Here is a 23,679-nt window from a genome sequence, read left to right as displayed (position 1 = left end):
AAGTGACTCAATGACACCCTCATCCTTTGCTTTGTACCAACTAGCAAGCTCATCAAACACCACATCTTGTGAGATAACAACTTGCCTAGTTTGTGGATTGTAACATTTGTATGCCTTACGATCCTGTGCATATCCAACAAATACACATTTTCTGCCTTAGGATCCAACTTCCTCCTTCTTTCGTCAGGCACATGTACATAAGCTATGCATCCAAAAACTTTGAGGTGTCCAATGTTTGGCCTAAAACCTGTAAGCCGCATCTCTGGCGTGCTTCCATGTATGGCTACTGTAGGTGTTTTCTTCAGTATATACACTGCAGTAGCACATGCTTCTACCCAATAATAATCTGGCATGCTCTTTTCATTTAGCATCGCCCTAGCCACTTTACATATGACTCTATTCTTTCTCTCAGCCACACCATTTTGCTGAGGTGTATACCTACAAATCAATTGTCTTCTTGTTCCATGCTTCCTCAAGAAATGCTCAAAAGCATTTGAGGTGTATTCACCACCTCCATCTGTCCTCAAACACTTAATCCAACAGCCATATTGCTTTTCTGCAAAAGCTTTGAAATCCATAAACTTTTCCAATACTTCATTTTTCTCTCTGAGAAAGTATATCCATGTCATCCTGTTGAAGTCATCAATGAATGTCACATAGTATAAACTGCCTTTGATAGATGGGTTTTGTGCAGGACCCCATACATCGCTATGTACTATCTCAAGTGGCCTGCTACTCATGTTTCCTTCTCTAGGAAACCTCAACCTTGCCTGCTTTCCAAACTGACAGGCTTCACAAACATGCATATTCCCATCATACTTGAATCTAGGCAGCCCACTGACAATGCCTCTTGTCTGCATGTTCTTTAACCTTTATATATTGACATGTCCAATCCTCTTATGCCACATATCAATGTCCTGTACCACATTTTTGCTTTTAGAGAACATGGCAGATTTTAACTCTTGAATTCCAGCATCCAGCTTAAACAACCTGCCTTCTTTCTTTCCTTTAGTAATGACTCTACATCCATGTTTGAAATCCTCAAAGAAGCAACCATGCTCATTGAAACGAACTTATAATCCCTGTTCCACCATTTGACCAACTGAGGCCAAGCTTTTTGTGATAGAAGGCACATACAATACATCTGACATAGACTTTGTTTGACCATTGTGCATAACCAATGGTACATTTCCAACATGTGTAATGGCATGCTGAGTATCATCTCCTATTTCCACATAGCCTTTCACATCCATAGGCTTCATATGCTCAAACCATTCACCATGACAAGTCATATGGTTTGATGCTCCAGAGTCCATATACCATGTATCATCATTCTCAGCATTTGTCATCATAGATCCCACAACATGTTTCATGGCAAACAAATGATTTGCACTGCCATCATTACTGTTTGATGCATACTTTCCACCATGTTGTGCATAATTTCCACCATAATGTCCACCACGTTGTGCTCTACCCCCTCTCAAATCATTCTGTTTGCGGAAATAATCACGTGCCACATGACCAAATTTCCCACAGTAATGGCATTCCACATCTTGCATAGATGTTTGTTGGCCTTGCCAACGTCGTCTACCACGAGGATTACCTCGGCCTCTCTGAGGTGTATATCCACGACCACCTCTAGCACCATATGAAGGCTGAAAATTCTGTTGTGGTGACCTGTCTTGCCATCCACGACCATTACCACCACGGCCACGTGATGCGAACCTCCCCCTACCTCTAATACCTCTCTGCGATAGAAAGCCTGATTTCTGTCATTATCATCATGGCTAGTAGATGCATCCAGAAATGAATCACCGAGTTTGATTTCCTACAAGCAAGAGTGAAACCAACTCATCAAAGTCTGGTAAACGTGTACTCCGAACCGAGATAGATGTATCAAATGATTTATATTCCTTGCCAAGACCATGCAAGGTAATATCCACCAAATCATCATCAAGCATGGGGGCATTTATTGTTGCCAATGTATCTGCAAACTTCTATATTTCTTGCACATAATCATGGATGCTCCTTTTATTCCTTTTCACATTATGTATTTGTTGTCGCAATTGAGACTTGCACACTCGTGTCTGTATCAAACATCTTTACCAAAGTATCCCATGCATCTTTGGGATTCTCAGCATCCTGTATGTGTATGAGCATAACATCAGAAATACATATAGACAGATAATGCAACACTTTGAATGCTCTTTTTGACCATTGCTTGTGAGCTACAACCTGCTGCTGTGTAGGTTGTCGGGGTAGCTCAGGTTCTGGCTCAGCACCTATAATGAGATTCCAAAAACCTTTTCCTTTCAGAAAACTTTTGATCCTATACTTCCATGCCTCGAAGTTCTTCCTATCTAGCTTTTCACCAACAATCTGTACTGGATTATCCGACATGTTTGCTCAATGTGCACCTGCCGCACTCGTCCAAATCTGCAACCAAGCCTTCCTTAGCTCAACCACACTTCAATGAGTGTTCTAGATACTCCAAAGTATCCAACAATCTTCAAATTTGATGTAGAAAATCAACCTATATGCATCCAAAATGAACTAGCTCACTCAGTCCGAGATACCATCTTTTGATGCACCTTCCAAGGCTCCAAATCACTATGTGATAGATCAATCAAGTATGGGTAACTTGCATTGACACCTAAACAACCTCAATGTTGAATATCAACACCATCTCACATGTGTACAGATCAATTTTTGAAAACTCCTTTCTCTGTTTTGGGAAAAACCAGAAAAACCAGTAGTAATTTTGCTCTAATTTCTTCAATCTTTGTCCAAATTAAGCAACCTGGTATTTATTAGCTTAGCAATGATGTCCACTAACTCCATGTAAGAGGAATTTGTCCAATTGTTTAAGACCAAGGATTAATTGTCCGATTAAAATCACTCTTTCTCTGCAACCAGTAGACATGCTTTTTAATTAGCTCATTCCCAGCTCAATTAGGCATAATTGATCAAACCAACCATGTAGCCCTCTTCTCAAATGTGTGTATTAACCAATTGCTAAAGCAATTTTGAAATATATCAAGTACACAAGTAGTAATCAACCTCCTCGCATCAAAATGATCAAAAAACTACCCTGTTTCTCTGTGCAGTCTGCGCCGCCTACTCTACAGTGATTTAGGAGTGATTATAATGTTAATTGATGAGGTAATCAAGTCCCCAACACACCTAGGTATGTGTGCAACCAGTCAATGCTTTGATTTTTGCCAAAAACATGCTCCAAATGCATCAAATTTTGCGTTGCTTTTCTTTGTTTTGTGAGAGCTCAGAAACCAAAATTTTTCCCACATTCAAATGCTTCCAGATTGCTCCAAAAGCACAGTAGGGCTTGCATAGGAGTTGCCAATACATTCCTCCTTGTCAGATACATGTTTGTTTTGCCAGATTTACATGTATTTCCACCATACATCAGTGCTTCCAAGCTTTAATGGAAAGCTTTCAAAAACCAGGATTTCTCTTTGCTTTGAGTTTCCCTAGTTTGCTTTGTTTTTGCCTGAATCACCTGCAATCCGCTCAAGGATGTTTAGAATACCTTACTCGGTAGGCCAAGCTCTCAGATCTGATAGTAATCGGTGTGCTCCAAGCTTCACAGCTTCAATGGCAAGCTTCACAGCTTCTTCTCCCTCTTCTCTCACTCACTCATAAACCCTAATAGACAGCACAAGGCTCTGATACCATGTTGAAAGATCGGTAGAGGGAGAGGAGCCACACACACAGGAGCAAACCCTAATGTATATTGCAAACCCTAACCATAGAGGGAAGCCATCTCCCTTCTCACACAATGCATAAAGCCATAATCCATAATACACACCACCCTAAAACCCTAAAACCCTAAAACCTAAACCCTAAACCCTAAACCCTAAACCCTAAACCCTAGCTAATGTCCACACACTATGACCAGTTGGACGCGGTCATTTATGTCTCACATCTAACCCTAGCTAATGTCCACACACTATGACCAGTTGGACGCGGTCATTTATGTCTCACATCTAACCCTAGCTAATGTCCACACACTATGACCAGCTGGACGCGGTCATTTATGTCTCACACATGTTCCTACCTAACATGCCAGCACATAGCATAGCTGGCTCACACTGACATCGAGCTTGAATCTCAACAAGAGATTTACTTAAAGAAAGCATTACAAATAAGCATAAAGATTAACTTTCTCTTAATTAAACATTAAGACTTTAAGGGAAGACTTGATTCGATCCTTACCAAAGTGTCAAAAATGCATCATTATTCTAAAATATCTCATTTTTTTAGTAATATCTTATAATTTTTAACTAATAAGAACATACAGAACTCATTATCAGATAACAATTCATTCAGAACATATCATTCATATCCGTAATACAACAATGGTCCATCAGACCGAAAATTCCATCTTAACATTCCCCATGAAAATTTCAGTTATGCCTAAGGTAAATACCATCATATCTAGGCCTCAAGTAAGTCAGGGATTCCATATAATTGCGTTCCATCTGAAGACCCAATTTCCAATTTATGAATCTTCATTGTGAATATCAATTTGTATGAATTTCATCACACAATTACCATCTTTTACTGGTACTTCATAAATTTTTGACATTTCTTACTTCTCGATTGATCCTCTTTAGCCAATTCGCTCTGATACCAGCTGAAAGATCACTGTCCCCTCTGCGCAATGAATTTAGCGTAAGTAGTTTATGAATCTTCATTGTGAATCTCAATTTGTATGAATTTTATCACACAATTACCATCTTTTACTGGTACTTCATAAATTTTTGACATTTCTTGCTTCTCGGTTGATCCTCTTTAGCCAAATCGCTCTAATACCAGCTGAAAGATTACTGTCCCCTCTGCGCAATGAACTCTGGGGTGCTAGCAGCATAAGTAGTACTTCTTACAGAGGGCAAAGCCTCTCACTCAGGGCCTCGCCCACCACCACGGATATCAAGAAAAGAGACTAATCCCATGATTCTTCCAAAATCAAACTTGGAAAAACTTCCCTTGCCCAGGAGACATAGGTGATTCCTCTGGGATATTTTATTCTAATGTAGTCAAGGTCTTCACTAACCACACTGATCTGACCGAACCCGTAAGTCTCATGGGGTCATATCAAGGAAGAGACTTTCACTTGGATCATAGAGTCCAATACTTTTTTCCTCATCAAGAGACACAACCATTGATTCTTTTCCATAGAAGAAGGATTATCCGGGCTTTACTTCAACTATCGTAATTTAACAGAATTGAGTCTCATTTTAGGGATCCATCAGACCAGCCTATCCCCATCTAATCCCATGGGTTAGCCAACTGCCCAACCACTGTAGTGATGGGATCCATTTAGGAATTTGGTTATGCTTTGTCTCGGGTACCACGGAAAAGTATTCCCAAGTTCCCTAGCTGGCTCTTCAAGCAAACTTCAAGAAGATAGTCACACAACTTACACACCCAATATGAAATTACCTATTTCACCCAGTATATGTATGAAATTACTTTAATATAATAATGGCATTGTATATCTCCCATATTCCATTACAAATGATTCAAGGTCTATTTATAGGTGAGGGTGGCCACCACTAACCAAGTCCAACTAGGTTCTAGAATTTTTCAAGGTTTAGTTTGACTGAAATTGGACAAGATCTGGACGATTTGGCTCCCTTTTTTATTCGGTTTGATGGAAGAGAGAGGAGAGATAAAAATATCACAATTTTTTTGAATTAAAAACCCTTCCACACATGTTGAAAAGGCACCTACCTCAAGAGTCCCCCTTTCCTTACCAAGGTGTCAAAAATGCATCATTATTTCAAAATATCTCATTTTTTTAGTAATATCTTATAATTTTTAACTAATAAACCTTGTACTCAGTCAACTCTTCATCTTATGTGAGCATTTACTTATTTTTGGGTATTTTTTTTATTCTTTTAGATTTATCTCATCCCAACACTTGGATTAATCCAATTGGCCCATCGGAACCTTAATTGGACCATAATCCAAAAATTTCTGAAAATGTGGACCCTTAGGCTAAGGTCTCTTATACCCTTTTCAATTAATTCCTAATGCACATTGGAAAGTTTATTTTGAACTTCTATTTCAGGGGAATCCATTCAAGACACTAGGAGGATTTTTATATCCAAAGATATCTCAATTCTGGATTATCTCTCTCTAGATATTTTCTCTCTCTAGGCCAAAATAAGGTCAAACAAGATCTTTCTTCTATTTCAAAGAGGGGAATAATTACAAGAACAGAAGGGGAGGTTCTTACACCTTTACACCTCAAAAGCTGGAGGGAGGAATCTTACATCCTAGTCCACTTAAAAAACGTGAGATGTTCTCATCTCAAAGCTGGAGGATAAACTCTTTCACGTTAAGATCCAAGTGATTCTGGGGTTCTTTATAGTTTGGTCAACCCACAAAGAATCCTAGGATAAAGATCCTTTATACAAGAAGAATATACATAACTCATTATCAGAGAACGATTCATTCAGAACATATCATTTATATCTGTAACACAATAATGGTCCATCAGACCAAAAATTCCATCTTAACATTTAGAACTTCAGTTATGCAAGTTCTCAATTTGTCATTCCTTAATTAGATCTACTAGATCAAAGGTCAGACATCATCAATCTGTCAGCACAATCGACTAATCTCATACTGATCTATTGGAAGTTATAATCATCTTCTTCCAGTTACTACCATCATCACTGGGATTCGTCCCATTCCTTCTGATTGTGGCTTTTTTCAACTTAACTTCCTTTAACAAGAATTCATATATCATCATCTTTCAATCAGAATCCAAATCAATTCATCAATTCTCAACTAGAATTTGAACAAAAAATCATATCAACCAACATTCGAATTCATCCTCTAGATAGCATTTTTGCTCTTATAACTTCAAGGTCTTAGATTTACTTGTATATATTGTTAGTAAAGAGTTATAGATATACCCACGGTATATACGGGTAGTCACGGTCCTTGAAGTTATAAGGTAAATACCATCATATCTAGGCCTCAAGTAAGTCAGGGATTCCATATAATTACGGTACTTCCATCTGAAGACCCAATTTTCAATTTACGAATCTTCATTGTTTGTGAATATCAATTTGTATGAGTTTCATCACACAATTACAATCTTTTACTCGTACTTCATAAATTTTTGACATTTCTTGCTTCTCGGTTGATCCTCTTCAGCTAATTCGCTCTGATACCAGTTGTTGAAAGATCATTGTCCCCTCGGCATAACGAATTGTGGGGTGCTAGCACTGTAAGTAGTACTTCTTACGGAGGGCAAAGCCTCTCACTCGGGGCCTCGCCCACAGATATCAAAAAAAGAGACTAATCCCTTGGTTCTTCTAGAACCGAACTCGGTGGAAGAGCTTCCCTCGCCCAGCAGACATAGACGATTCCTCTGGGATATTTTATTCTAACGTAGTCAAGGTCTTTACTAACCAAACTGATCCGACCAAACCCGTAAGTCTCATAGTCAGATCAAGGAAGAGACTTTCACTTGGATCATAGAGTCCAATGCTTTTTTCCTTATCAAGAGGCACAACCGTTGATTCTTTTCCATAGAAGAAGGGTTATCTGGGATTTACTTCAACTATCGTAATTTAACAGAATTGAGTCTCATTTTAGGGATCCATCAGTCTAGCCTAACCCCATCCACCAATCCCATGGGTTAGCCAACCGCCCAACCACTGTAGTGATGGGATCCATTCAGGACTTTGGTTATGTTTTGCCTCAGGTACCAGGAAAAAGAGTTTCCAAGCCCCCTAGCTGGCGCTTCAAGCAAACCTTAAGAATATAGTCACACCACTTACACACCCAATATAAAATTTTCTATTTCATAGATTCAGCTGTCTTTAAAACAATCTTTTAATAAAACCATAGTATCACTGACCATAATCCTCCAAAATATCTAGCTTGAATTCCAATTTACAATCATTCCTTAATCGGTGTACCTATGGCATCATTGGCAACCAGAATGCTCACCACCTATTCACTCAGGGGCCTTTTCAATAGTTCCTAGCTCATAGTACAAGAAAATATAATCACATAAGAAAATCGAGATGGACTCTCCATTGAAGATCACCAATGTCAACCAAAATGCTCACCACCTGTTCACTCAGGGGCCTTTTCAATAGTTCCTAGCTCATAGTACAAGAAAATATAATCACATAAGAAAATCGAGATGAACTCTCCATTGAAGATCAGCAATGTCAACCAATAGATTCATATAAAAGAGCCATGGACTCATCCGTTAGGACCAGCAAGGCCAATCAACCAAATCCATGCCTGAGTTCAGAAAACAACTCTAACAACTTGTTCCATTTTCTTCCTCGACACCTAACGCACACGTAGGTATCTTCGGCGACCTAGAGTCTGAGCACCGTATGGTCAGCACCCTCTTGGCTCCTTCCTCGTAGGTCACCTAGTGCTTCACTCATAGGCCGCTTCCTTGGTCCCTCATCCACCGTACCGGAAGATCATCATTTAAATCGAATCAAGGCTGGCCAGGACCTCGACCGACCTTGCTATGCGAGACATCCTCCATTGACTCTCCGTTAGCTGCTGTTGCAACTTTATCACTTAGGTCTCCACGACCTCTCATTCACAAGATGGTCAAAATGTTTCTCCAACATTCTTGACATAAAACAATCATTTAAAAAAAGGTCATAAATAGAGTTTCTAATGAACTCTCATCTTTCCACATTGTTCCACATCATTTCTCGTTATTCCACATTCTTCTCAATCAATTCACTTTGCTACTTCCTCATCCAGTCATATCTATTCCCATCATTCCTCATCCAATCATATCTATTCCCATCATCCTTCATCCATTCTCATCCAATCACATCATATTACATCTCATCACATCTATCCACATCACATCTCATCACATCACATCCATTTATATCTATTCATATTCTTATCACATCACGTCACATCCACCCTCATCACATCTCATCCATTCACATCTATCTATATCCATATCTTATCACATCACATCCATTCACATCACATCTCATCCATTCACATCTACCTAGATCCACATCACATCACATTTATCCACCTTATATCTCATCCATCCATTCACATTACATCACATCCATTTATATTCATTCAGATCCACATCACATCACATCTCATCCATTCACATCTCATCACATCCACATCACATTCATCCACCTTACATCTCATCCATCTATTCACATTACATCACATCCATTTATATTCATTCAGATCCACATCTCATCACATCTCATCCATTCACATCTCATCACATCCATTTACATCTCATCATATCATATTCACATCACATCACATCCATTCACACCTACATAGATCCACATCACATCCACTCACATCATATCACATCCATTCACATCTACCCAAATCCACATCACATCCATTCATATCACACCACATCCATTCTCATCTTATCACACATCACATTCACATCTCATCGCATCTCATCATATCCCTTTAGATATCATCACATCACATTCACATCTCATCGCATCTCATTATATCCATATCATCACATCACATTCACATCCATTGATATCTCATCGCATCCATTCATATCTCATCACATCCACTCACATCCATTCACATTCATTTATATCTCATCACATCCACTCACATCTCATCACACCCATTCACATCCATCACACCCATTCACATCTTATCACTCCTATTCACATCCCATCACACCCATCACTTTCATTTGCATCCACATCACCACATACATTCCATCCACATCTATCCATATCACATCATATTCATTCCATCCACATTACATCACATCCACATCTATCCATATCACACCACGTTCACATCTATTTATGTCACTTCACATCTACCCAAGTCCACATCACATCACATCTCAACTATGCACATCATATCTCATCCATTCATATCTAACCAGATCCACATCACATCAAATCCATTCACATCTCACCCACATCCACTCACATCTCATCGCATCCATTCACATCCATCACACCTATTCACATCCCACATTCATTCACATCTCATCGCATCCATCCTCATCTTATCGCATCTCCTTCACATCCATCCACATCACATCACATTCATTCCATCCACATTACATCACATCCACATCTATTCATATCACACCACATCCATTCACAGCTCATCACATTCATCCACATCCATTCATTCATTCACATTCATCCACATCCATTTATTCATCACATTTATCCACATCCATTTATTCATTTACATTCACATCTATCCATATTCATCCATTCATTCACATGCACATCTATCATATCACATCTCTCACTCATCCATTTAAATCACATTACATCCTTTCACATCTCATTCACATCTTATCACATCCACTTTTAGTACCTTTTTCTACTTTCGATACTAATAGGACTTTTCTAAGTTTCTGCTAATTGCTTGGTCTAGTTAAAAGTACTTTTTCTCGATCCCATTGAATTTATGTATTAGAGTGTTGTTGAAGGTTTAAAAAGGAAAAATAAACCTTATCACAATTGAATAGTAAAAATTTAGAAAGAGCATTTAAGTATTATATTTTCATTCCTTAAGCTTCATTAATGAGAATTAATTCTAAACTTCCATTTACTCATTAGATCCTCGATCCTAGGGATTCCAGATTCTCTTTTCTAAATAAGAATTATCCAAGTTTTCTCAATGGATATCTTCATATTCTTTCTCAAATTCAAGTAAAATATATTCAATATTCTTCTTGTCGAGTAAAAGATTCATAGGATTTACAAAAATTTATTCCACCTATATTTCCCAATAAAATTAATAATGCTCAAAATTTTACTTTTGTTAAATACTCATAATTTGAATTATGCCAAAAATTCCTCTTTTATCATGGAAATTCCTCTTTCTGTATAAAAATAAATTTACCAAAAATTCATCTTTTACCATAATCAATTAATTATGCATAATTACAAAAATTTATTTCTCTTGAATATGATAAAAATCATTCTTTTTGCATAGGATGTCCAATCCTAGAATATGCTAGGAAGTCCTCTTTTAGAATTATGCATAAAATAAGATATGTATTATTTTCTGAAAGTTTTGCCATAGCTTTGCTGCTAGTACTGATAATTCTTAATTTTTTTCTAAAAGAATAAAAGCTTGTAATGAAAATATGATAGTAGTTCCTCTTTTATGCTTAAAATCAAACTATGATAGTAGTTCCTCTTTTATGCTTAAAATCAAACTATGAATTTAAATCATAATTTTAACCATAAAATTAAACATAACGATGATTATCCCACTAGATTGATCTAATTTAAACATTTCTCTTTTTCCAATTTGTTAGGATAATCCATTTCGCATTTAGAATGAATTAGAGTAGTTTTTAACTACTCATAAATAATCTAAAAGAATTTACCATTATTTTAATAGCACAAAATCATGAAAATATCATTTTCTTAATCTCTAGCTTATTAAGCCTAGAGTTTAGCTTGTAAGAGACTACCATTGAGAAGCATCCTTTTCCAAGGGAGTTAGCCATAAGATGGCTATTCTTTTAGAGAGAGAGATTTACTTAAAGAAAGCATTACAAATAAGCATAAAGATTAACTTTCTCTTAATTAAACATTAAGACTTTAAGGGAAGGCTTGATTTGAATTAAAACAATCATTTAGAAAGCTTCTCAAGCTTGAGAGGGGTTCATAAGAAGAAAGTTATTGAGAAAATTAGAAAAAACCATAAAAATTAATTTTACCTCCAAGTTTGGTTTGATTCTCTAATTGCAGTGTAGCCCCCGACCAATCAGTTGGTCTACCAAGAGGAGAAGAGCAACTCCAAGAGTTGTTGTAGAGAGAGAGAGCTCCAAGCTCCCAAGAGAGAGAAAATTTTAAGAGATAATAGAAAATATAATTATTTTAATATAATACTGGCATTGTATAGCTCCCATATTCCGTTACAAATGATTGAGGGTCTATTTATAGGTTAGGGTGGCCACTAACCAAGTCCAACTAGGTTCTAGAATTTTCCAGGTTCAGTTTGACTGAGGGTGACTGAGGGTGGCCACTAACCAAGTCCAACTGGGTTCTAGAATTTTCCAGGTTTAGTTTGACTGAACCAAGTCCAAATGGGTTCTAGAATTTTCCAGGTTCAGTTTGATTGAATTTGGACAAGATTTGGATGAATTTGGCTCCCTTTTTTATTTGGTGATCGAAGAGAGAGGAGAGATAAAAATATCACAATTTTTTGAGTTAAAAACCCGTCCACACATGTGAAAGAGGCGCCTATCGCAAGAGTCCGTATTTCCTTACCAAGGTGTCAAAAATGCATCATTATTCCAAAATATCTCTTTTTTAAGTAATATCTCATAATTTTTTACTAATAAATCTTGTATTCAAGTCAACTCTTCATCTTATGTAAGCATTTATTCATTTTTGGGTATTTTCTTTTATTCTTTTGGATTTATCTCATCCCAACACTTGGATTAATCCAATTGGCCCATCGAAACCTTAATTGGATCATAATCCAAAAATTTATGAAAATGTAGACCCTTAGGTTAAGGTCCCTTATACACTTTTGAATTAATTCCTAATGCACATTGGAAAGTTCATTTTGAACTTCGGTTTCAGGGGAATCCATTTAAGACACTAGGAGGATTTTTATATCCAAAAATATCTCAGTTTTGGATCATCTCTCTCTCTAGGCCAAAACAAGGTAAAACAAGATCTTTCTTCTATTTTAGAGAGGGGAATAAATACAAGAACAGAGGGGGAGGTTCTTACACCTTTACACCTCAAAAGCTGGAGGGAGGAATCTTACCCCCACTTAAAAAACGCGAGATGTCCTCATCTCACAGCTCGAGGATAAACTCTTTTACCTTAAGATCGACTGGGATTCCTTATAGTTTGGTCAACCCACACAGAATCCTAGGATAGAGATTCCTTCTACAAGAAGAACATACAGAACGCATTATCAGAGAACAATTCATTCAAAACATATCATTCATATTCTTAACACAATAATGATCCATCAGACCGAAAATTCCATCCTAACATTTCTCAATGAAATTTCTGTTATGCAGGTTCTCAATTTGTCATTCCTTAATTAGATCCACTGGATCAAAGGTCACACATCATCAATCTGTTTCTTTTCCATAGAACAAGGGTTATCCGGGATTTACTTCGACTATCGTAATTTAACAGAATTGAGTCTCATTTTAGGGATTCATCAGCCCAGGCTAATCCCATCCAATCCTATGGGCTAGCCAACCGCCCAACCACTATAGTGATGGGATCCATTAAGGAATTTGGTTATGTTTTGCTCAGGGTACCTAGGCTAAGGTCCCTTATACCTTTTTCAATTAATTCCTAATGCAAAATTTTTTTAACATTCTTCCTCTTCTGTATAGGAAAAAGAAAATCAAGAATTACCAGTTCTTTGAATGCATCGTTTAAAAAAAACATATTTAAAAAACTAAATCCACATATTTATTACAATAGATGCATATGAGAATGTGTGTATGATGTATCATTAAAGAGGTAATAAGTAATAAAAAGAATTTAAAAGAAATAAGTGGAAGCAGGAAAAGCTACATTGTATTTAATAAAATTGTTTATCAATAAGTACGCCCTAGGTTTTTTGAGAAATACATGCATGATGCAGGGATTGGATATTTGCTTTTTATAAATTATGCATTTAAAAAAGTAGATCCACATAAAATATGACATATAAAGTTTATTACAATATGTACATTACAATGTGTGCATGATGCAGCATTAAAGAAGTAAAGAATTTATAATTAAAAAAAGTAAAGCATGATAAAGTACATTGTATTTAATAAAATTATTTATCACAGTTAAATAAGCACAACGAACGTTTTCATTGTATTTAATATAACTATTTATTACAATTAAATAAGCATGGCGAATGTTTTCATTATATTTTATATAACTGTTTATCACAGTTAAATAAGCACGACGAACGTTTTCATTATATTTAACATAACTGTTTATTACAATAAACACGCCCAACATCCGATAATCTGCATAAATCCATAAATTGTTTAGTATGTATACGTCGAAATAAGCACAAAACATAATTTGCATAAATCCATAAATTGTTTATTATGTATACGTCAAAATAAGCACAAAACATCATCTGCATACATCCATAAATTGTTTATTATGTATACATCAAAATAAGCACAAAACATCATCTGCATACATCCATAAATTGTTTAGTATGTATACATCAAAATAAGCATGCTCAACATTTTTGGAGGCAACACGACCATCATTTTCAGGAATAAATTAACAAACATCACACTAAAATATGCAGAAAATTACCGGATGATCGTGCTTTGCTCTTCGCTGCGCGGAGGCTACGCACAGTATGCGGACCTTCAGGAGGGGTGATTATTCAAGGAAAAGCATAGTACTAAGCACGAGGTACAGTGGAGGAGGATGGTGCCTCTTCATCACAAACAAGAGCAGAATTAGATGGACGAGCTTGTTGACTACTATGACCAAAACCTAAGGATGGAGATGGACGACGATCTACCATCATGATATTACTAATACCATCGAAAGGCTTTTGTTTTGGAGGCATGGAGGAATACTGAAAGACATAGTAGAAAGAATAGGTTGTTAAATACTGGACTACACCAATCATGCACAGACACGGATAGAATCTTCACATGGACATAGCAAATTGAGAACAGCAGGAACCATACGATATTTGTAGGATCCCTGTTTCCACCGAGCAACAGATTCGGGATACTAGCAGCGGAAGTAGCACTTCTCGCGCGGGACAGGGGTCCCACATTCGGGGCCTCACCCACGGATATTCGGATGAGAGACTAATCCGTCGGTTGTTCCAAAACCGAACCCGGAAAAACTTTCTTTACCGGAAAGCACGGGCGATTCCACCAGGATAACTTTTTACTCTAACGTAGTCAAGATCATTTCTGATCGAGCTGATCCAATTACATCTATAAGATACTTGGTCAGATCAAGGAAGAAACTTGCACTTGGATCATTGGGATCAACGCTTTTTTCCCCATTCAAGAGGCACAGCCGTTGATTCCTATCCATAGAACAGTTACTGTCCGGGATTTATTTTATCTATCGTAAAAACAAAAGTTTGAGTCTCGATTTACGGATCCATCAGTCCAGTCTAACCCCATCCGATCCCATGGGTTAGCCAACCACCCAACCACTGTCGTGATGGGATCCAATTAAGAATTTGGTTAGGTTTTGTCCCGGGTACCAAGGAAAAGAGTTCCAAGGCCCCCTAGCCGGATGTTCATGCAAAAATAAAACTAGTCACACCACTCACACACCCAATATGAAATTGCCTTTTCACAGATTCAATCAGTTTAAAACAATCCTTTAATAAAACCATAGTATCACTGATCACCATCTTCCAATTTATCCAGTTGATTCTTAATTTTTCCATCATTCCTTCATCAGAGTATCTATGGCATCATTGGCAACTAGGACGCTCACCACCTGTCCACACAAGGGCCGTTTCCTAATCCCTAGTCCATAATACTCGGCAATATGATCTCTTATCAAGATGGATTCTCGTTGAAGATCAGCAAGATCAACCAACAGATCCATATAAAGAGCCATGGACTCATCCATTGAAGACCAGCAAGGTTAATCAACCAGATCCATGCCCGATTTCAGAAAACAACTCCTACTCTTGTTCCAATATCTTCCTCGGCGCACGCGTGGGTATCCTAGGCAACCCAGAGCCCGAGCACCGTATGGTCAGCACCCTCTAGGATCCTTCGCAGGTGACCTAGCGCTTCACTCATAGGCCGCTTCCTTGGCCCCTCATCCACCGTACCGGAAGCTCACCATTTTAATCGCACCGAGGCTGGTCAAGATCTCGGCCGACCTTGCTACGCGAGACGTCCTTCATTGACTCTCCGTCAGCAGTTGCAACTTTATCAGTTAGGTCTCCACGACCTTAATCACAAGAAGGTCAAAATGCTCCCCTAGCATTCTTGACATAAAACAGTCATTTACAAACAGTATTTACAAACAGCATTTACAAACAGTTTACAATACAATTACTATTTTGACTTTCATTTTTCCACATTATCCCTCATCAATCTACATTACTTATTCCATATTCCATTTATATGTATACTCATCCCATCACATCATTTCCATCTTATCACTTTAGATTCCTTCACATCACATATTGTAAATTCACATCCATACATCCACATCTATATGCGTACATTCACATCTACATGCATACATCCACATCTCTATGCATACATCCACATCCACATTCACATTCACCTCCATACATCTACATCTACATGCATACATCCACCTCCACATTCACATCCACATCTATACATCTACATCTACATGCATACATCCACCTCCACATCTACATCCACATCTACATCTACATGCATACATCCACCTCCACATCCACATCTACATCTATACGTCTACATCTACATGCATACATCCATATCTCCATTCCCATCTACATCTATACATCTACATCTACATGCATCCATCCACCTTCACATCCACATCTACATCTATACATCTACATCTACATGTATACATCCAGATCTCCATTCACATCTACATCTATACATCTACATCTACATGCATCCATCCACATCTCTATTTACATCCTCATCTACACATCTATTTCTACATGCATACATCCACATCTCCATGCATACATCCACCTCCACATCCACATCCACATCTACATCTACATGCATACATCCACCTCCACATCCACATCTACATCTATACATCTACATCTACATGCATCCATCCACCTCCACATCTACATCTACATCTACATGCATACATTCACATCTCCGTTCACATCTACATCTATACATCTACATCTACATGCATACATCCACATCTCCATGCATACATCCACCTTCACATTCATACTCACGTCCATACATCTACATCTACATGCAAACATCCACATCTCCATGCATAATAAAATTCTTTTAATTAATCTAGGATGATAGTTCCTAGAATATGGTAGGAAGTCCTCTTTTTATGCTTTGAATGAAATTATTTTATGCGTAATTTCTATAAAAATTTTGCCATAGCTCCGCTACTATGACTGATAAATCTCAATTTTTTCTAAGGGATAAGGCTTATCATTAATGAAATAATTAGAATGGTCTCTAATTGGATCATCAATCCATAATGGATTGAATCATCAATATACATAAACTAAAAGCATAGAAAAAAGCCATTAATTTGGCCTCCAGCATAGCTTAATCTTGGATTAAGGAAAAGCCTTATGAAAAGCTTCATTTGGATTGAGAAAGGGTCATGAGTATGACCATTTCTTAAGTGAGGGAGAGAAAACCCCATTAGAATTAAACATAAATGGAAATTTATGTAATTCTTTACTATCATTAATTAATTAACTTCAATAGCATTTCAAAAACCATACCAATTAAGCTTCTCAAGCTTGAGAGGGGTTGAGAAGAGAGAATCATTGAGAAATTATAGAAAAGATCAAAATTCACTATACTTATCTTATAATTTGCTTGATTCTTTGATCACGGTAGAGGCCCCCAACCAATCAATTGGTTTAGTATGTTGATGGAGCCACCAATGGGGATTGAAGAAAGAGAGAAGTATCAAAAACTAGTGAATTATTAAAGAATTCACAGTTCTTGGCTTAGGTGGAGTAGAGTAACAATGCATAAGACACTATATTTTTTTCAACAAGGGAAGGCTTCTATTTATAGGAAAAATTGAGCTCCTAACCAAACAAACTGATTCTAGAATTTTCCAAGTCAGTTTGGTTGAATTTGGACTAGATTTGGACCTAGTTTGGTTACTTTTTGATTTGATTTGGTTCCATTTCGATTTGGTTTGGTTCAAGAGAGATGAGAGATAAAAATATCACATTATTTTTGAGTTAAAAACTCATTCAAGCATGTGAAATATGCACCTCCTTTAAAGAACTCCCCTTCCTTACATATGTGTCAAAATTTTATTGCTCATAGTTTTTTTACTAATAAACCTTGTACATTTTCAACTCTTCATCTTATGTGAAATATGCACCTTCTTTAAAGAACTCCCCTTCCTTACATATGTGTCAAAATTTTATTGCTCATAGTTTTTTACTAATAAACCTTGTACATTTTCAACTCTTCATCTTATGTGAATTATGCACCTTCTTTAAAGAACTCCCCTTCCTTACATATGTGTCAAAATTGTATTGCTCATAGTTTTTTACTAATAAACCTTGTACATTTTCAACTCTTCATCTTATGTGAAATATGCACCTTCTTTAAAGAACTCTCCTTCCTTACATATGTGTCAAAATTTTATTGCTCATAGTTTTTTACTAATAAACCTTGTACATTTTCAACTCTTCATCTTATGTGAGCATTTACTTATTTTTGGGTATCTTCTTTTACAAATTGGATTTATCTCCTCCCTACACATGGATTGATGCTATTGGCCCATAGGAACCTTAATTGGATCATAATCCAAAAATTTCTGAAAATCTAGACCCTTAGACTAAGGTTCTTTATACCTATTTCCAATTAATTCCAATTGCACATTGAAAAATTCTTTTTGAATTTCTGTTTCAGGGGAACTTTTTTTAATAAGATGAGATATTTTTCTATCCAAAAATATTCAAAATTTGAATATTCTCTCTCTAGAATAATTTTCTCTCTCTAGGCTAAAACAGTTAGAAACAAGGTCTTTATATTTCTGAAGAGGGATTGATTACAGGAGAGGATACTAGACATCAAAAAAGGGTTGGGGGAGGAATCTTATAATATTGAGAATAGAAGCAACATATGCAAGTGTCGGTAGTAACAAGGAACTTCCGGTTTTGTAGAAACACACACACGTGAACACTCACACTGAAACTCGCACAAGTAAACACACAGACACTCTAGTCTCCTGGAAGGTGGTGCACAATGTGTCGGGACTCAGAAGTGTAGAAACACACACACTCTAGTAACTAGTTCATTAGCTTCTAGATTCTCTTTTCTGACACCTCCTCAAATTTATAGGTGAGATACCACACTCCCGAGTTCCACAATGCCAACCAATTACGACACGTGTGTTTAGTCATGGCATAGAGAAGACGTCCATGATCTAACCGACCACAAGAGACAAAGAGACAAATCGTTCATTGCAAAAAGTACGTCGACGCCGTGAGAAAAAAGAAAGACTTTCACTCGAGAAAAATATGTGACTTTCATGCACAAGAAAATGAAAGGCTTTTCAAGCCCAAGGTTTTCTAAAGAAGGCAACTTAGAGAACATGGTTGCCACTACTTTGAAAATTTCTAAGATTATATTATTAATCTTTCAAATATTACCTAGTTTTTGTTGTGTTTTGAAGCAACACTAGTAATTTTTAAAGTTCTCTTTCCAATTTTCTTCGATTGTGAAGATCTCAAGTTTGATAATACTTATGAAATTTTCTAATACATGCACATTACCACCCTTGGTAGTAGTGCATGTGTAAAATAATGAGCCATGTCTCAAAGTGGATAAGGTTTTGAACTTTCTTTGGGAGTGATACCTCGAGTACCTCTCTTGCTCTTTCTCATATCTATCAACATGGTTACCTTTTCAACAAGGAAGAAGATTGTTTTGAACAATTTTGAACATTTCTTTTTCTGATAATTCATAGATTTTGTAGGTTTCGTTCGGAAATAATCTATGTTTATCTGTGTAAGTATCTCTGATTTTGTATGAAACATAAACTTTGTCCATGTTGTGTATTGAAATAAGTTGCAGGATTTTGATCCCTTAAGCTTCTGGCAAATTTTGAGGGCCTTCTGGTCCGAATTTAAAGATTTGGTCAATAAACAGGATTATAGATCGTATTTGCCACAGTTTGTAAATCATAGAGTTGCTTCTTCTCTCAATTTTGAATCAAGAATCTTTGAAAATGGAGTTACAGGGTGAAAGTTATGACTTTTTTACTGTTATGCAGTTCTTTTTTATGTGTTCTACAAGCACCATCATGTAGAAGTTTCTTTAGCTTTTTCGTTGATTTTTAAAACCTTGGATCGCTATCCTTGACGACCGTATGTCCTTTTACATCTATGCTTTAGGCACTTTTTTCTATTCTTAAACATATTATTCTTTTCGTCCTGAAAAGCATTAACACTGCTATTTTGGTGACATTCATTTTTTATTATCAAGCCTTTTTTTCGTCAAATATTCTTTACATCTCAAAAAGTATTAACATTGCTATTTTGGTGATGTTCATTTTTTATTATCAAGGCAATTGCTCTCAAACATGCCTTTTATTATTCACACATTTTTTATCTTCATGGCACTCTCTCCATGGGTGAATATTGCTATTATTAATGGTTATTCTTGTGGTCATCGCTCTATTCCTATTTTTCAAGGCCATGGTTTTCCTAGCTGGGAGGCAAAGATGACTTTGATTCGTGAAGGTGATGATCTTTCTAACAATGTATATGCTTATTCTCCATGTCCTCAGCGACCTATTGACGTTGCTGGTTCACTTATTTACTGGCAAATATTTTCATCTGAGTCAACAAAGAAAGATAAGGCTGTGGTATATTTTGTCTACTCTTCATGATTCTCTTATGTTGGATGTATTTAATCTTCCCACTTCTACCAATATTTGGAAATATATTTCTACTTCTAAGAAGAAATCTATCACCAAAGCTCTTCACTTGCGTAATATGATGGACGAGTTGGATTACAAAGTTTCTACCCCCATATTGAATCATTCAAAGAAATTATTAATCAACTTGCTAGTACTAGTGCTCCTATTGCACAACCTCAACTTGTTTCCGAGCTCCTTCACACTATCAAAGATAAAAAATATGATAATATTGTCACGATTCTTTGTAACAAAGATGGTATTGATTTTCCTTCTATATCTCTTATTAAATATTCACAGCATCATGAATGACATATAGAGCCCTCTGTAGATGCTCTTCTTACACGTCATTGAGATTCTTGTGAGGCTACTCTTCTTACCTCCAAAAAGTGCCCCTTTTCACCTTTCCTCATGGTGTGAATCACTTTTCTAGTGGAGGATGCTCTAATTGACAATATGTTTCTAACAGGTATTGCAATTATTGTCACAAAAAGGAACATTACGAATCTGATTGTTTTGGCAGATTACATGAGATGAAGAACATGAGATCTCTCACTCGAGTAAGAGACCAACCACAAGTCTACCTATGTGATGTACATATTGTGGTTGAACAAATCATACCACTTCTCAATGTCTAAAGAAAAAGTATGATGATGAACGTAATCAAGCTTATGATATTGATCACGAGAAGGTGAATTGTGTTAACCACCATATTTCATCAGATTAAAGTGCTTCTTGTTTGTGATGGTGCTACATTTACAGTTGATTTGCTAGTAACTCCTTGGGTCCCTCCTCAAACTCTTACCTTGTTTCTATCTACACTAACACTCTCATTACTTCAATATGACATCAACTTAGCTGAAGATATAGCCCTAGAAGAATTAACCCTTATTAAACAAAATACTGAAAGAGATGCTGACCCAACAATCATTATGGGCATTTTGAGGGGAGATCTTATATTAACTAGCCCGCAAGACATCTTCTTCTATCCCTTGCATCCTATAGTCCTCAACCTCCGTAGTTGCTGTGATGTGTTACAAAATTAAGACATCCTAGACAACAGTGTTGTCAAACTCGACTTGTTTGTTCCAGATGGTATACCAACAACACCAGTCAACTATGAGGTGGCAGCTAATACTTATCAATAAGACCGTATTAGGTAAAGTGGAAAAAATCCCATTCCCACATTGAAAAATTGTATGCATTTAATCTAGAATCTACCTTCTTCAACCTAGTATAAAAAATTTAAAAATGGTTTGCTTTATGAAGTGCTGCTAGATCAAACCTAGCTTGATCTTAGAAATAGAAACTTAGGTTTCAAGATTTTTCAGATCCACCACTTGAAGGTATCCTTATATACACAACCACTACAAATTATCATTATTAAGGATAGAAACAGTCTCCTTGGAGTAGGATGCACTTTGTGAAAATTACGATTATAAATTTTCATTTTGATGAAGCTAATTCTACTAAAGAAATAATAAAACTTTTGCATTAACAACCAAAAGATAGCTGGATAAAAGGAGTCCCCTTAAAGTAGGATGCACTGTGGATGCATAAGAGGAGTCTCCTTAGACTAGGATGCACTCCATCTATGAATTTATTTATTGTGTTAAAATTTGTTCAATGCATTGCAAAGATACACAATTGAACAGTCTGCTCCCAAAGTTGGCCAAATTACAAAGATCCTCTATATTTTATTATACTAGAGACCATATTCAAAGACCATTTACATTCAATTATAAAATGAAGTAACAAAATGTGCTAGTATCATGGGGGTGTAATTTTGATTTTAAGGGGTTCTAGCTCCACCACATGGTAGAGCTAGAATTTTGAGCTAGCTCTACCATGTGGAGCTACAACACATTGAGGAGCATTTAAAGATTTTTAGATCCACCACTTGGCCATTCTACAGTCCATAAGAAACCAAGATATAACATTTGATTGATCTAGACCCCCAATTACAAACATTGATACAAGAGATTGCATTTTGAGAGTCCCCTTAGAGTAGGATGCACTCTCCAATTTTAAAGCTTCATTGTAATGAACAAGACAAAATGAACAAGATTTTATAAATTGAGGTGGTGAAGGTATTATACTTATATATACAATCACTACAGATTAACATTATTAAAGATAGAAAGAGTCTCCTTGAGTAGGATGCACTTTGTCAAAATTACGGTTAAAAGATTTCATTTTGATGAAGCTTATTCTACTAAAGAGTCTCCTTAAAGTATGATGCACTTTGTCAATAGATAAAAGGAGTCTCCTTAAAGTAGGATGCACTCCATCTACGACTCCATTATAATAAAACATTGTAAATGAAACTGAATTTATTTTTTTGTGTTAAAATATGTTCAATGCCTTGCAAAAGGCACACAATTGAACAGCACGCTCGCGAAGATGGCCAGATTACAAAGGCCCTTTATATTTTATTATAATAGAGACCATTTACAAAGACCATTTACATTCAATTACAAAAGGGAGTAACAAAATGTACTAGTGTCATGGGGGTGTATTGGTTGAATGAGGTATTGAGCTTCTTTTTAAGCATGTTCCTTTTGTGTACTCACAAGATTACACACTTAGATTATTCTCTCAATTATTATCTTGATTATCATCTTGATTGTTGAACACATTGTAGTAGCTATCATCGAGTTTCAATGTATTCTTGTTGTTGTACAAAACATGGAGACCCCAAAAGAAATGAACTTTTTTGAAGAAAACTCGTGTAGTTATTTATCTGAAATGGACAATGTAGCGAGATATTTGACTTGTTGCTCATATTGAGGTGTCTAGCTAGCATGGGCTAGCAGTCCAACGTCAATCACTTTATCTCTTCACTTTAGATCTAGCACTTGTCTGTTATAGAGCTGAAAAGGATTTCTTGATCCATGACTTATCCATTCTAGATTCTGTTCTACCACTTGGACATTATAGAGCTAGACTTCAGTGGATGCAAGCTCCACCAAACGGTAGATCTAGACTCAAAATTCTAGTCGTATTTGATGACTTCCAAAGGTTTAGGTCTACCACACATGGATACTAGCTCCACCATGTGGTA

This window comes from Cibotium barometz, chromosome 4 (genome assembly GCF_041138505.1).
Source record: "Cibotium barometz isolate CiBa-2024 chromosome 4, ASM4113850v1, whole genome shotgun sequence".
Lineage (NCBI taxonomy): Eukaryota > Viridiplantae > Streptophyta > Polypodiopsida > Cyatheales > Cibotiaceae > Cibotium > Cibotium barometz.
Note: the sequence above shows the minus strand (reverse complement) of the source record.